Source organism: Clupea harengus, chromosome 23 (assembly GCF_900700415.2).
Source record: "Clupea harengus chromosome 23, Ch_v2.0.2, whole genome shotgun sequence".
Lineage (NCBI taxonomy): Eukaryota > Metazoa > Chordata > Actinopteri > Clupeiformes > Clupeidae > Clupea > Clupea harengus.
Window position 1 is genome coordinate 1,711,150 of NC_045174.1, and position 12,882 is coordinate 1,724,031.

At 38.8% G+C, this 12,882-nt stretch overlaps 1 long non-coding RNA gene across 1 annotated transcript; it reads left to right on the forward strand.

Moving 5' to 3' along the window:
* Positions 1 to 3,223: 3,223 nt before the first annotated feature.
* Positions 3,224 to 5,640, forward strand: LOC122128669. Its single transcript, XR_006151554.1, has 2 exons — positions 3,224 to 3,333; positions 5,368 to 5,640. It is a non-coding gene; the product is annotated as an uncharacterized LOC122128669 (long non-coding RNA).
* Positions 5,641 to 12,882: the final 7,242 nt, after the last annotated feature.

The window sequence follows — 12,882 nt, forward strand, 5'->3', positions numbered from 1 at the left end:
GAGCAGATTTCTAAGCTCTAAAACCTTTACTTTTCGAGATATTTAAGAAATTCAAGATTTTAAGCTTTTTGCGCCCCATGCGAATATCCCACCACATCTTGAATATCTTGAAAGGTAAAGGTTTTAGAGCTTAGAGACCTTCATAGTGCATATATAAACATGCGTATTCCGGTCATTTTGAGGCCAAATTCAAGTGTCTACGACCTTCAGAAGCTGAGATACGGACGAGCACGTGGGCTAAAAGGGCGTGGCAAAATATCAGCCTGCTGTGCTGCCATCATGCAGAGCTGTTGTAAGGCTTGTCCTCAAGCTGTGATCTCTCTCTCTCTCTCTCACTCCCTCTCTCTCATGTCTCTCTCTCTCTCACTCCCTCTCTCTCTCACTCTCTCTCATGTCTCTCTCTCTCACTCCCTCTCTCACTCTCTCTCTCATGTCTCTCTCTCTCTCTCTCGCTCCCTCTCTCTCTCCTTTTGTGTTATGGTGGCGAAGGGGAGAGTGTGTGAGCCCTTACCCCTGCGGCTCTCTGAAGGGGTTAGCTGATCGGTAGTGACGGAATCGATAAGCACGCTTAAGTTGAAGAAGGGACCGGAGAGTTGAAGTCAGGTTTCTGGAGTTTATTTCAGCGTGGAGACCCCTCTCAGCTGGTGCTTAGAGAAAGGCCTACCTGATAGCAGAATGTGTTGGCATTTATACATTTCAGTCAGGTAGAATACAATAGGGGAGGGGATGACCACACCTATAAGTGAGAGGAAGGGGGAGACAGTGGGGTGAGGGGTTCACCTATGGGGGGAGGGGGGTGATACCAGGGTACAAAGAGTTTTAGCAGGAAAGAGGCTATCGGGGGGGTCTGGTTCACATGCCTTTTGTTCAGGTCTCAGTGAGACAGACACATCCAAAATGAGTTTCAGATACAAAATAAGGAGTTAATGTCTTACAACAACAGAATAGCAACATTTCCAGTTACATCAGTGGCTAAAGGCCTGAGGTTGTGGAATAATGCAAATGATTTTGAAATGATGAAGAGTTGCTTCCGCATGTGCTGAACAAGCCATTCATTGTTGGAACACAGTGATTCATGAGTCCTGTTATTCATCTCGGCGACGAACGCCACAGGTATCAGGTATTGGAACCGAGGGTTCCGCTGATTACATTTGTTTTGGACACTGGATTTCACTTGGAGACACGGCAACGAGGCAGCTACTCTCATTTTGAAGGCACTAACTATGTTTATGTTGTATGTGAGGTTCGGGTAAGCAGTTACATTTCAGAGATATTATAAAATGGACTTTTCTAATTTGAATAGCCGCTTGCTGGCATGGTTTTCATAGACACGGGTTAGGCTTGCAAATGTGGCTGATATTCGATAAATACATCGGGAAGTAGATTAAGAAAATGTAACTATCGAATCGAAACCAAAAGTGTCTGACATTCAGAGCTAATTGTTGGCCAAGCGTTATATTCTATTCCATCAATATTTTCTCAAGTTTAAATTCATTAGATAAATGTTTTCTTTGGTAATCAAACTTTCTCTGATATATTTGACCACCTGTGTTTGTATTTTATCCCGTTTTGAATGCACTGACAAACACAAACACACTTCCGGGTATACCAATAGTCTATAGCTACTATACTACCTATGGTCTACTGACATTATGTATCAGTACTGATAGCCCGTTTGCTTGGCCCGTAATGTCAATGTAGTGAACATTAATATTGTATCCCATAACGTTAATGTTATGATTTCAGTTGCTTTGCTTTGTCTTTTTTTATGAAGAGTCCTGATTTTATTCGCTGGACGACCGTTCACCACCGATGCACTACATGTTAACATAGGTAAATTAAAGGCGTCTAGGGTGTGAAGTGATTTTGGTGACTACATTGTATAACAGTGAAGTAATTGTATAGCCTATGAATTTGTTTTACTGAAGGTACATTTCTGTTCTGGTTATGTGCTGTGGTGATACGTTATCCCAGTGTTGCATGCGGCACACATGGCGCAGGATCTAGTCCAGAAGTGCCACCCCACCAACCTAGATGATCTAAAAGATTCTCCCAGGAAGAATGGGCGGGGGGGGGGGAGAATTACATTTATTATTATTGAAGTAAAAGGGCTCTCTAACAAGTGATTATGTGTAGAGGTCAAATACCTCGGCAAGTAGTATATTTAAGTAAAATTATGTTTTAATGTTAGAGAAATTTGCTTTTGGAAATATACTAGAGCATAAATATTCACAATGAAAATACTGATTAGGAAAATGTGTATATGTGTATCTTTTGTTGTCTAGATAATGGTGATGACTTTCTGTAGGGGTTGAATACTTTGCAAAGTCACAGTTTATACTAATATCTGGAACATGGCTAAGATGATTCACAATGCAGCTAGTAACCTTTTAATGTAAACAATATTGTTGTTGTACTGGTTTACAAAAAGTAAAGCTGGTTTTCCCAGTTTATATGTGACTCACCACCAGGCTACACTATTTCTTATTCTGCTCTCCTTGTTCCACTTAAAATGTTTTTATTTTTGTTATTGTTTTCTCTCCAGTGGCAACACATCTTGGAGGTAATGTAACCTTTGACATTAATGGTGCCGTGAACAGTTCATGCAAGACCCACGTAGGACTGATGGTCTACTGCTCCAATGGGACCACAATGGAGAATATTAGTGAAGAATTTCAGAACCGCACCAGTGGTTCGTGTGACCACGTCAAATTGAAAGATGTGCAAAAAGGAGATTTACGTCACAGATTTATATGTGATAATGTGGACCCTCTGAAACCTGCATCATACACCTACAAGATTAAAGGTAAGGATGATCAACCAGTTTAATGATGTCTACAACATCCAGTTTTAGAGTCTTTTCAGTTTGTAGAATACTCAAGATTGTTGTGATCTCGGATGCCCAGACTGAAAGCCTTCACAACTGTGTTAATAAACGAATGCAGAAAGCACTGTCTAGAGACGCACCACACCCTGAAGCATAGTGTTGATGTATCTTTTCACAGATGTCATTTCACCATCTTCCATGTAATACGTCTTGTGTGATCATTCCAGAGCCTCCTCTAAGTGGAGGAGCAGTTCATACATATCTATGAATTGTGGCTTTTATCCGTTTTGGTAATTTCAACCGTAGACATTACAACATTTTCTCTGTAAGTAAAACTGTTTACAATACCCTTGTCATTGTCTCTAATGACATCACATTTCATTCACTTTCTAGCATCCTCTGCCCCGCCTCAAAATGTCTCCTTGTCCGTCAACGGGTCCAAAGTCAGCGTGCTCTGGCAGCCGCCTCCTGCTGACTGGCAGACTGGACCCATCCTGGAGTATGAGGTAAAGACATTAGAAAGGGGAAACTATGAATATGTATGGAGCCGTGTTAATGTTTCTCAGGAGCTCCTCAATGCTGTTCTTAGGGCTCCCTTGCTCTGCATAATTAGTTGAACTTATCTTGATTGGCTGAACTCACCTGATGGCTTGAGTATGTGCTGTCCACATAACCCATGATGCAGTGGTGAGCTTGTTATGTAAGAGTTGTCAGTCTCTCCTGTCGCCCAGAGTCAGAGAGAAAAAGTTTGTGTTTGTGTGTGTCTCAGAAAAGAGATACAGACTGACAAAGTGGGAAAGAAGGGAGGTAAATGGAGTGAGTACTGTGGAGGAAACAGGAGCAGTCAAAAAGTGTGTCAGCCTGTCTAGAATATTTACCTCATTGCTTGTGTGTGTGTGTGTGTGTGTGTGTGAGAGAGTGAGATTAAGTGAGTGGTTGTAAGGAGGAAAATAGACAGAGACAGAGAAAGAGAAAGAGAAAGAGAAAGAAAGAACAAGAGTGAGAAAGGGAGGAGTTGTTCAGAAGTTTCTGTATATTTAAAACAAAAGGCAAGGCAGGCGAATAGGGCTGGGTCATTCTACAGAAACGGTGGAATCTGGGTATACAAATCTGCTGAAATGTATTCCTTTTTACATACCTAAAACTTTTTTAATAGCAATAACTAACTTCTAAACCTGATGAATCCACTAAAAGTAGAGCTTAATGTATTTTTTTATATACATTTCATTAAAGAATGTATGTGCTGTTTATTTGTCATTGGTGTTACCTATGGTGTAAACAACATTACATATTTAAAAAACAAAAACAAAATATCGATAGAAAGTAATACAATTTTTTTTTTATAATATCCCATCACTGAAAAAACAACACCAATGACGCAAATGTCAGCACAAGAAATAGCTGAAAACAGTTATAAACTTTTATAAACAACAACTTTTTTTTCTCATGTCTTTTTACAGCTTTTATGTGGTTCAATTATACAGGAACGTCCCTGGTGTTATCGGTGTTATCAGGAAGAGGAGTAACACCAGTGACAATTTGGAGAAAAAAACTAAACTTTTGACATAATGGCTGCTATGTGTCAGACCACATGTCTTAACTATTCAATGTAACCAACTCTTATGTTACATTTTTCACCCTCATGGCTAGTGACCCCAACACCAATGACAGACTTAAAATCTTTGCGTAAAATTCTAAAATAAATCATGACATTTTAAACAAATAAAGTAAGACATCTGACTTACCTTATGCCTTTGACCACCTGCACTTCCTCCAATGACCTCTTGAAAAACTTTAAAGGGCCAGTGCCTTATTTCAGAATAAAGTGTTTTATGTAGCATTAACACCAATGACCTAATTTTGAGTGACTGATATTTATTTGATATTATTAATAATAATTAGCTATTTTTAACAATTTAAATGTTCTATTAATTGTATGTAATGTTAATGTAAATGTGAATGAGATTTAATTCACGAAAAAAATATTTTTAAATGAAAAGTCCACTTCCATGTATGATCAAAGTGACAAGACAATTCCTTGAACTTGGCATTTTAGATCAATTGTTAAAATTAAACATTGAACATTAGATAAATGAACTTTGATTTATCATTGCAAGGACAGTTCTTATTTATTGAACATATATCATTTATGTGATTATCAGGTCAACTTAAAGGATTTTGGTGTCTGCAAAAGTAAGTGACAGCACTTCCACCGTTTTTGTAGAATGACCCGGATGTAAACTTTGGCTATTAATGCTCCCACTGCTTTCGATAAAAGCCGCCAAGGTTTTTCGGTGCAGTTTATTTGTTAGTTAGCAAACTTTGGCTTGCCGCTGTCTGTGTGCTTGGATAGATACAAAGTGATCAGTGCAGGTCGGCCTGAGGAGCAGGATCGTGAACCTCTGCTATAGTTCAACTGGTAGGGCAAGGTGCTAACAGCTAACTTGCCCATTAGGTTGCTTAGAATAAAAGTGTGTTGTATAAATAAATGTAAAATATAATGGAACCTGGCATTAGTATTTTTCAAATGTCCTCCTCAGGTTAAGATGTCCTGCAATGCTACTGAACTGCTGATGAATGAAGTGACTGTGGCTGAGAATTCCACTGTGCTGGAGGGACTGCCTCAGGGGGTCTGGTGCACAGTGTCTGTAGCAGCCGTCACCTCTGATGGTGTGGAGGCCTGGAGTGAACCAAAGCCTTTTTTTATCCGTCTCTCAGGTCCCTCGGGGATCACTGGTACTGGTAAGCTCAAGGGCTAAATGAAAATTGGGGAGAAATCCATCAATCGAATTAAAAATAGATTTTCATTGAAATTGATCAATAATCACAGGAGGGGCCAGGCCAATTGAGAGTCTCCTTGTCTGTTTTCTCTCAAACGCAATCCTGATTTGAAGTCATACATGCAAAATGTATTCACACTATGCAACAAATATTAACTACTGGATATGAACATCAACAGGATTCCAGCTAGCTTAGCACACTAGCAATAGCTGCTAAACAGTTACATGGATAGAGATGACTAAACGTGGTGAACTAAAGCATGATAAAGTAATGTTTTTATTTTTGGCTATTCAGACTATTTAAGATTTCATGTCTATTTATAGATCAGTTTGAAAATGTAATGGGCTTTTTCACTTTGAAAACGCGAATCAAATTTTCTCCCTGCGTACCCCCTGAACCACTTTGCGTACCCCTGGGGGTCAGCGTACCCCAGTTTGAGAACCAATGCCCTACCCACGTGCTCCATCCCCCTACTCCATCCCCCTACTCCATGTACTCCATCCCCCTACTCCATTCCCCTACTCCACCCCCCTACTCCATCCCCCTACTCCACCCCCCTACTCCACGTGCTCCATTCCCCTACTCATGCTCCTCACTTGGTAACTGTCAAATGTAGCGTTATAAAATTGCAGCCTGCAGTTCTGCTCTTTGAATGGATGGAATGTTGATGTCCTACCAGTTAATGGTCGAAGTATATCAAACGCGGCGTGATTACTAGCGGTGAAGAGTCCAAGTGAGGTTGTGCCAAGATATCCCCTCTCATGAAATGCCTTTTGTACAATCAGAAATTAAGAAATTGTTCCACTGGACCTAACTGTTGTGTAATTCATAATAGCATTCTATTTCTACATTTTCCAAACCTAAAACTTTAGTATTGGACAGTCAGTATTGGCAGTTATTAGCACGATGTCTGGCATTACATGGAAGCATGGTGAAATTCAGTTGTGTGGATTTTGGTCACGGGATATTATGGAAGAGGCTGGGGCATATTTATTATAGCAGTTAAAAATAAAGATACGATAAAACAAGCAAATCAAATTATATGATCCAATATCCAAATGAACAATATCCAAAGAACAAGCATAAGACAAACAGAACCTAAGCAATTATCATAATTGTCACCAACTTCATCAACCACTACCACCATCACCGGCATACTCACAGCAATCCAATATAGTTATCCACCCAATATCATAGCTTTGAGAGGCTGATCACAAAAAACAACTTTAAATCAATTAATTCTATTAAGTCCTGAAGGGAAAACCGTTAAGAGCTTAAAGATCCAAAAGGCCTCCCTTAAATGTCTCTTTCTAAAATTCCACACCACTTGATGCCCTAAAACAGATGTTGTGACCTACCTCATTAAAATGTTGAGCGACAGGTGGCTTCAATTCCTTTATAACAGAACACATGAAGTGTTCCTTTACTTAAAGGGTAAATCTGTGTAGCATGGTTTGGTGGCTGTAGCCTAACTAAAAGTAGTCAGATTCTTCAAAACACATAGGTCATAGGTAGCAGGTTGAGAACTGCTGTTCCGAAAACTACAAATTTGACTAAATTAACTCAAGAACATAGGACTTTGAATACTGAAGCAACTATAACCACTGAGTATTTCTTACATTAAAATAGGGCTTTAACTGAACTCTTGTATTTTCAGACTTGCAGCCTTTTGATAAAACAAAGCTGTTCTGGTTACTGGTAGTGCCTCTGGTGGTGCTTCTGGTCTTGTTTCTGGTACTTCTGCGGAAGAGACACATGAATGGTGTGTCTAGGTGAGTTTTCCATCTGATTTTAATAGTTAACCTGCTTGTTTTATATTGGGGGGGGGGGAAAGAGAGGCAAGTGTACTGGGACCCCTTTCAGTCAAGCTGCTGATACAACTGGTCAACCATTTTAGGTACAGATTTGTTTATTAACATTGATGTATCTGGCTGGTCTCTGATTGATTGGAATGGATACACGAAATCAAAGCCGTTTGTGTATGATTGCACCAAAGTATTTGTAATGCCTTTTATTTAAAACCTAGTCTTGGTGAACTACTAGGTCAATAGACATACGTAAACAAAGACCAGGGAAACCAAATATTTGACAAATGTTTTCTTTTGTCTGGCTTCCTCCAAAGGCCTCAGTCCACTGCAGAGCAGACAGAGAACGACTACCCCCTTCTGGACATCACTCCGGTATCTCAATAGATTTACTGCATGCTAGCTCTACTCAATGCTAGCACTATCAGTACATGAGTAACAACATATGGGTGATGTTATACGTATTCTATACGTATTCTATACTCTTCGACAGAAATAAGATCTTCCCTTTCACAGAGCGGTCAGACTGATACTAAGGTTCTGTCCCATTTTTTCCTTCGGAAATGATGAAAAAAAGCGGCTACATGTGTACTACAATGTCTCGTAAATGTTCCGCTTATTTAGTTTATAATCATACATCACAATGTCACATTTCATATCATTTGTCTTACCGTCAGTGTCTCGACTTGTGTTTGTTTGTTCAGTTAAAGAAAGTTAGTGCCTTCAAAATGAAAAGAAGCTGCCTCGTTGTCTCGTTGCTGTAATAGACAGGTGTCTCACCAGGGGCGGCTTGTCACTGTCACTTTTCATAGGTTTCACAGTGTGTTTCACAGTTCGCTTCTTGCACTAACACTGAATTATTTTTTATGTGATGACTTATTTTGCTTTTGTAAGCCAATACTTTCAAGATCAGTCAATAAATATTGTTGGTTTTGACTTATATGTTACCCCTTCTTTATGTTGTTACTGGACATATCATGTGTTACATCATACAACATTTGAGACACGTGGATAATGAAAAAATGGGATAATTTAATGTGGAGCCACATCATGTTTGCTTATGAAGGCTCCTGGATGCAACTTTCTTCCATAGCTTTCCACCTGTAACTTGCTACTCTAGCTATGTAGCAAGAGGGGACATATTACTGTTGGGTGCTGCCAATAGTGGATAAAAAGGTATTGCTGTACGAGTTAATCAGCTAACTTAATGTACCTACTGAATGGGTCGTCTTAATCATTATCAAAACAATTGCCCCCCCTGAGCATTTTTTCAGGAGCCGCCACTGCTTCTGAGTGGTTAAAAAAGACACAACAAAGGCCTGGACAAACAGGAAGTCCCCCACCTTGACGGTCCAGAAATAAGCACTGGGCAGCAGGCCACCATGGGAGCGATAACGCTCACATCAGACCTTATTAGGAGAAAGAATGGCTGCATACCTAAATCTCAAAGAATCTAAATCTACAACTACCGCTAAATCTCTAACCACGAGTTCGAGATGGGAACTGGTATTTTATTTCTGCTGTTATTGGCCACAGCTAGGCCGTACATTAAATTCTCTCACCCCCAAAAAGCGCACGTGTGTGTTAAGCAGCAGCTATCTGTCGGTCAGGTGTCAGCCACTGCTCTACTTGCTAACTAACATTAGCAGTGATACTAACTACAGTCGTATGACATTTCATTTTCACTAGTCTGGGTTGCTACTTAGAGGTAGTTGGCAACTTGTCATTAAATTAAACCACTTGAAAGCCGAGGACGTACATTCATCACAAAATGTATGAGGTAGCCAGCCACGGCTATCTCTGCAAAAACAGTCTCACCAGTTCAATTTTAAGCAGTGGGTTTCAATGTGCTAAGATCTTTAAATTAGTCATGTGCTTAGGCTACATAGATAGACATTTACAGGTAGCCTAGAAAAATGGTACGCCTACATTACTTAAAAACAAACAAAATAAAACTTGTGTACTTGTGGTGGTCTCTTAAAAGATATTAATGGAATGTGTTTTTCCCAATCAAGATGTATGATATAGCCTACTATTTGTATTGAATTATTCAGATCTCCCTCCCTCACCTTGACATTGCTTGGATTTAATACTTTTTTTTACTGAAATTGTATTTTTAAATGTTTTTGTTTGTTTGTTTCTTAAATCACCTTTGGTATAGTAATACCATTAGATTGGTATAGTATAGACCTGTCTGATAATAATGTACTATACAGTATATCTATCTAATATATATTTAGTGGTTATGGGTCTAAAAAACAATTCCAAAAGGTCCTGGGGTCTATGGCCCTGATCTGTATGTTTATAGTTCCAGCTGATTTTCACTGAATATAGGAATACAATGCATTCAGTTGCCTCAATGGCCTTAACATTTTCTATGCTGGAAAAACCTACACCTGTCACCCATCTGTGCAGACTAGTCACGTATCAGCCAATCACAGAGGTTAGGCCTACTGCAAGGAAGCTTGCTCATGACGTCAACAAAGTTCTTATCACTGATATTTTGTATTAATCAACAAATGAATATCATAAATATTCCATGATATGATAGAATTCTGCTTATACAATTTAGTGGTGGATTTAAGGTTGGAGAACAGTTTCTCCTCATTCCTCTTCTTCTTATTCACCACATGGTGGTGCACTTCTCTTCAACACGTTTAGAAAGCAACCAGTTTGTCTACTGAAAGCATCCCAAATCTATGATCCCAGAGGGTTGATATTGTGTTACTCTAAAACTCCTGCTGGACTCTTCTGGGATGGTTCACATTTCGGACTCAAAACCCTTATTTACCCTTATTTCCTTTGATCTCTGTGATGATCAAATCATGTTACAGTAATATCTAAGTAGACTCTTTGTTGTATGTCCTTCCACCACAGACATCCCCCCAACCCATCAAATTACCATAGCTGTCATTTATGTGATTTATTGGAAAATATTAATCAGTTTTAACAGCTGCTTTCCTAATTCTTCTGTAGATTACTGAGTTCATTCTTTTATTTACACTGTCATTCTTTCATTCATGCTTTGACTCTTGTAATTGTTCCACTGTGTATTTACAGCAGGTGACTGTTAACCTGTTGTCTGGTCGGGCGATCTGTATTTTACAGTCACAAAGTAAGTTATTGTCAGTCAGTTATCAGAGAGCCTGTTAATTTGTCCGATGTTGGTTTCTTTGGCAATCTCTATGTATGGTAGACACTTCCGTGTTTAAAGGTCACAAAGAGTTATTACAAAGAGTTATCACATGTATAAGGGGTGTCACCCCATAGGTCCATCCCTTTATAAATATGTATCAGATTAGTATCTTGGAGACGGGAAGACTCAGAACTTTTTGCTACCCAGGGACAATGGATTAAGGGATCCAGCTGTGAGCAGCTGTCCACACCTTCCTCAGGTAATTTCTTCGCACGCGTAATTTCTTTCTACGTAATTTCGTCTTTCACGTAATTTCTTTCTACGCACGCACCCACATACACACACACACACACACATACATACATACAAACACAGAGACACAGAGACAGATACACAGTATACTAATAGTTATATTATAAACAATAAAACAGGGGTATTGTGTAATATGTGACTATATTTTAGTTTAATCCCAAAACAGCGTGATACATTGAAGACATACAAACACACACACACACACACACACACACACACACACACACACACACACAGTAAGAGATGAGAAAGGTGTTAAATCCACTTTGTTAAGCAACGGTGTATACACAACACATTCGGGGCCCACTGGAATAACTTTGATAGAACAAAAAAAAAAAGAAAAAAGAAAGTCACCCCATTAGTTGATGGTAGAAAATGGATAGAACATTTGAAAATTATACAAAAAGGTAATCTAAATTCTGAACAAAAAGCCTTAAATGCTCAGTTGAGAAGACAACTTGAGAAGTTGAGAAAACAAATTGAATACAAAATTGAAATACCTCAAGAACAAAAAATGATGTGGTGTAGATGGAGGGTACAATCAAATGCTGAAACACAGCACACCTAAATTAAGAGAGACAATCTTGAAATTATTCAATTTAATCCTGTCGTCAGACCCCTTTTCCAGAATAATGGAAAGGTGAGCCACATCACACCAATTCATAAAAAAGGTGACAAACATAAACCTGACAACTATAGAGGCCTCACACAAGGCCGCAAATTAGGGAACTTATTTTGTGCCATCCTGAACAACAGAATAACACAATTTATCCAGAATAATAATATCATAAATTCATCCCAGATACGTTTTTTGCAAAATAACAGACCAACTGTTCATATATATACACTCATAGAGGAACATGTACAAAATGTTAAAAAGGTCAAATATTTGGTTGTTTCATAGACTTTAGCAACGCTTTCCACTCATGATGGACTTATGTTGAAACTAATTCATAGTGGAATTGGAGACTAAATGTATGACATCATTAAACATAGGTATAAAAAACAATAAATGCTGTCTAAAAATTAACAACAGAATAACTGGTATTTTGACCAGACAAAAGGAGTTCGACAAGGCTGTTGAGTAAGGCCAACCTTATTCAACATATAGATCAATGATTTGGCTACAGAGCTTGAAAGATCTGCGGCCCCAGGTGTTATATTTCTAAATGAAGAAATGAAAGGCCTGCTTTTTGCTGACAATCTTCTCCTACACTCCCCTAGTGTAGAGGCGCTTCAGGAAAGTCTAAATATTCTTAACTAATACAGTCTAACAAGGCCTCCCCTTCCAATTAACCAGGATAAGTCCAAAATCATGATATTCCAGAAAAGACACACCATACTTAATAGTGTTTATAGGATCACAACTGGCGAACAAAAACTTGAACAGTTAACTTTACTTGATTATATTTACTTAATTATTATTATTACATTTTTCCCTGTATTACTATTATTATTGTTGTTACTGCTTAAGTGCTTGGGTAATGTTGTATTGTACAGTCATTCCAATAAAGACAATGGCATTTAATTGAAATGCAGAGAGAGAGAGATGCAGAGAGAGAGATATACAGAAGAGCGAGAATCAAAGAAATGCACTCCACTCTGTATAAAAAACAACAACAAATTCAATAACTCATATTGCAGCATGAAACAATACGAATCCTTTGTAATTAGTCAAGGGACCGTCCAAGGGTTAAGATCATCAGCCTTTGGACTAAAAAGTAACGAGTTATTTAATGAGTTCAAGGGGAGGGGGAGGGGGAGGGGGAGAGAGGGACACTTACACCAAATGGCTGCCCTGGAGTGACACAGGGAACGACCTCAGGGATGGAATCCTTATCTGGTTTAAAGCTAAATATACAAATTATATTGAACTTGTTAGAGGAGGTGAAAATTATATATGGCTTAAGTTAAAAAAAAAAAAAAAAAAAAAAAGACCTGAGCTCCAATACCCAAAACATATTCCTATGGACAATCTACATCCCTCCAATTGAATCACCCACTTCTAAACCCAGGGAAAC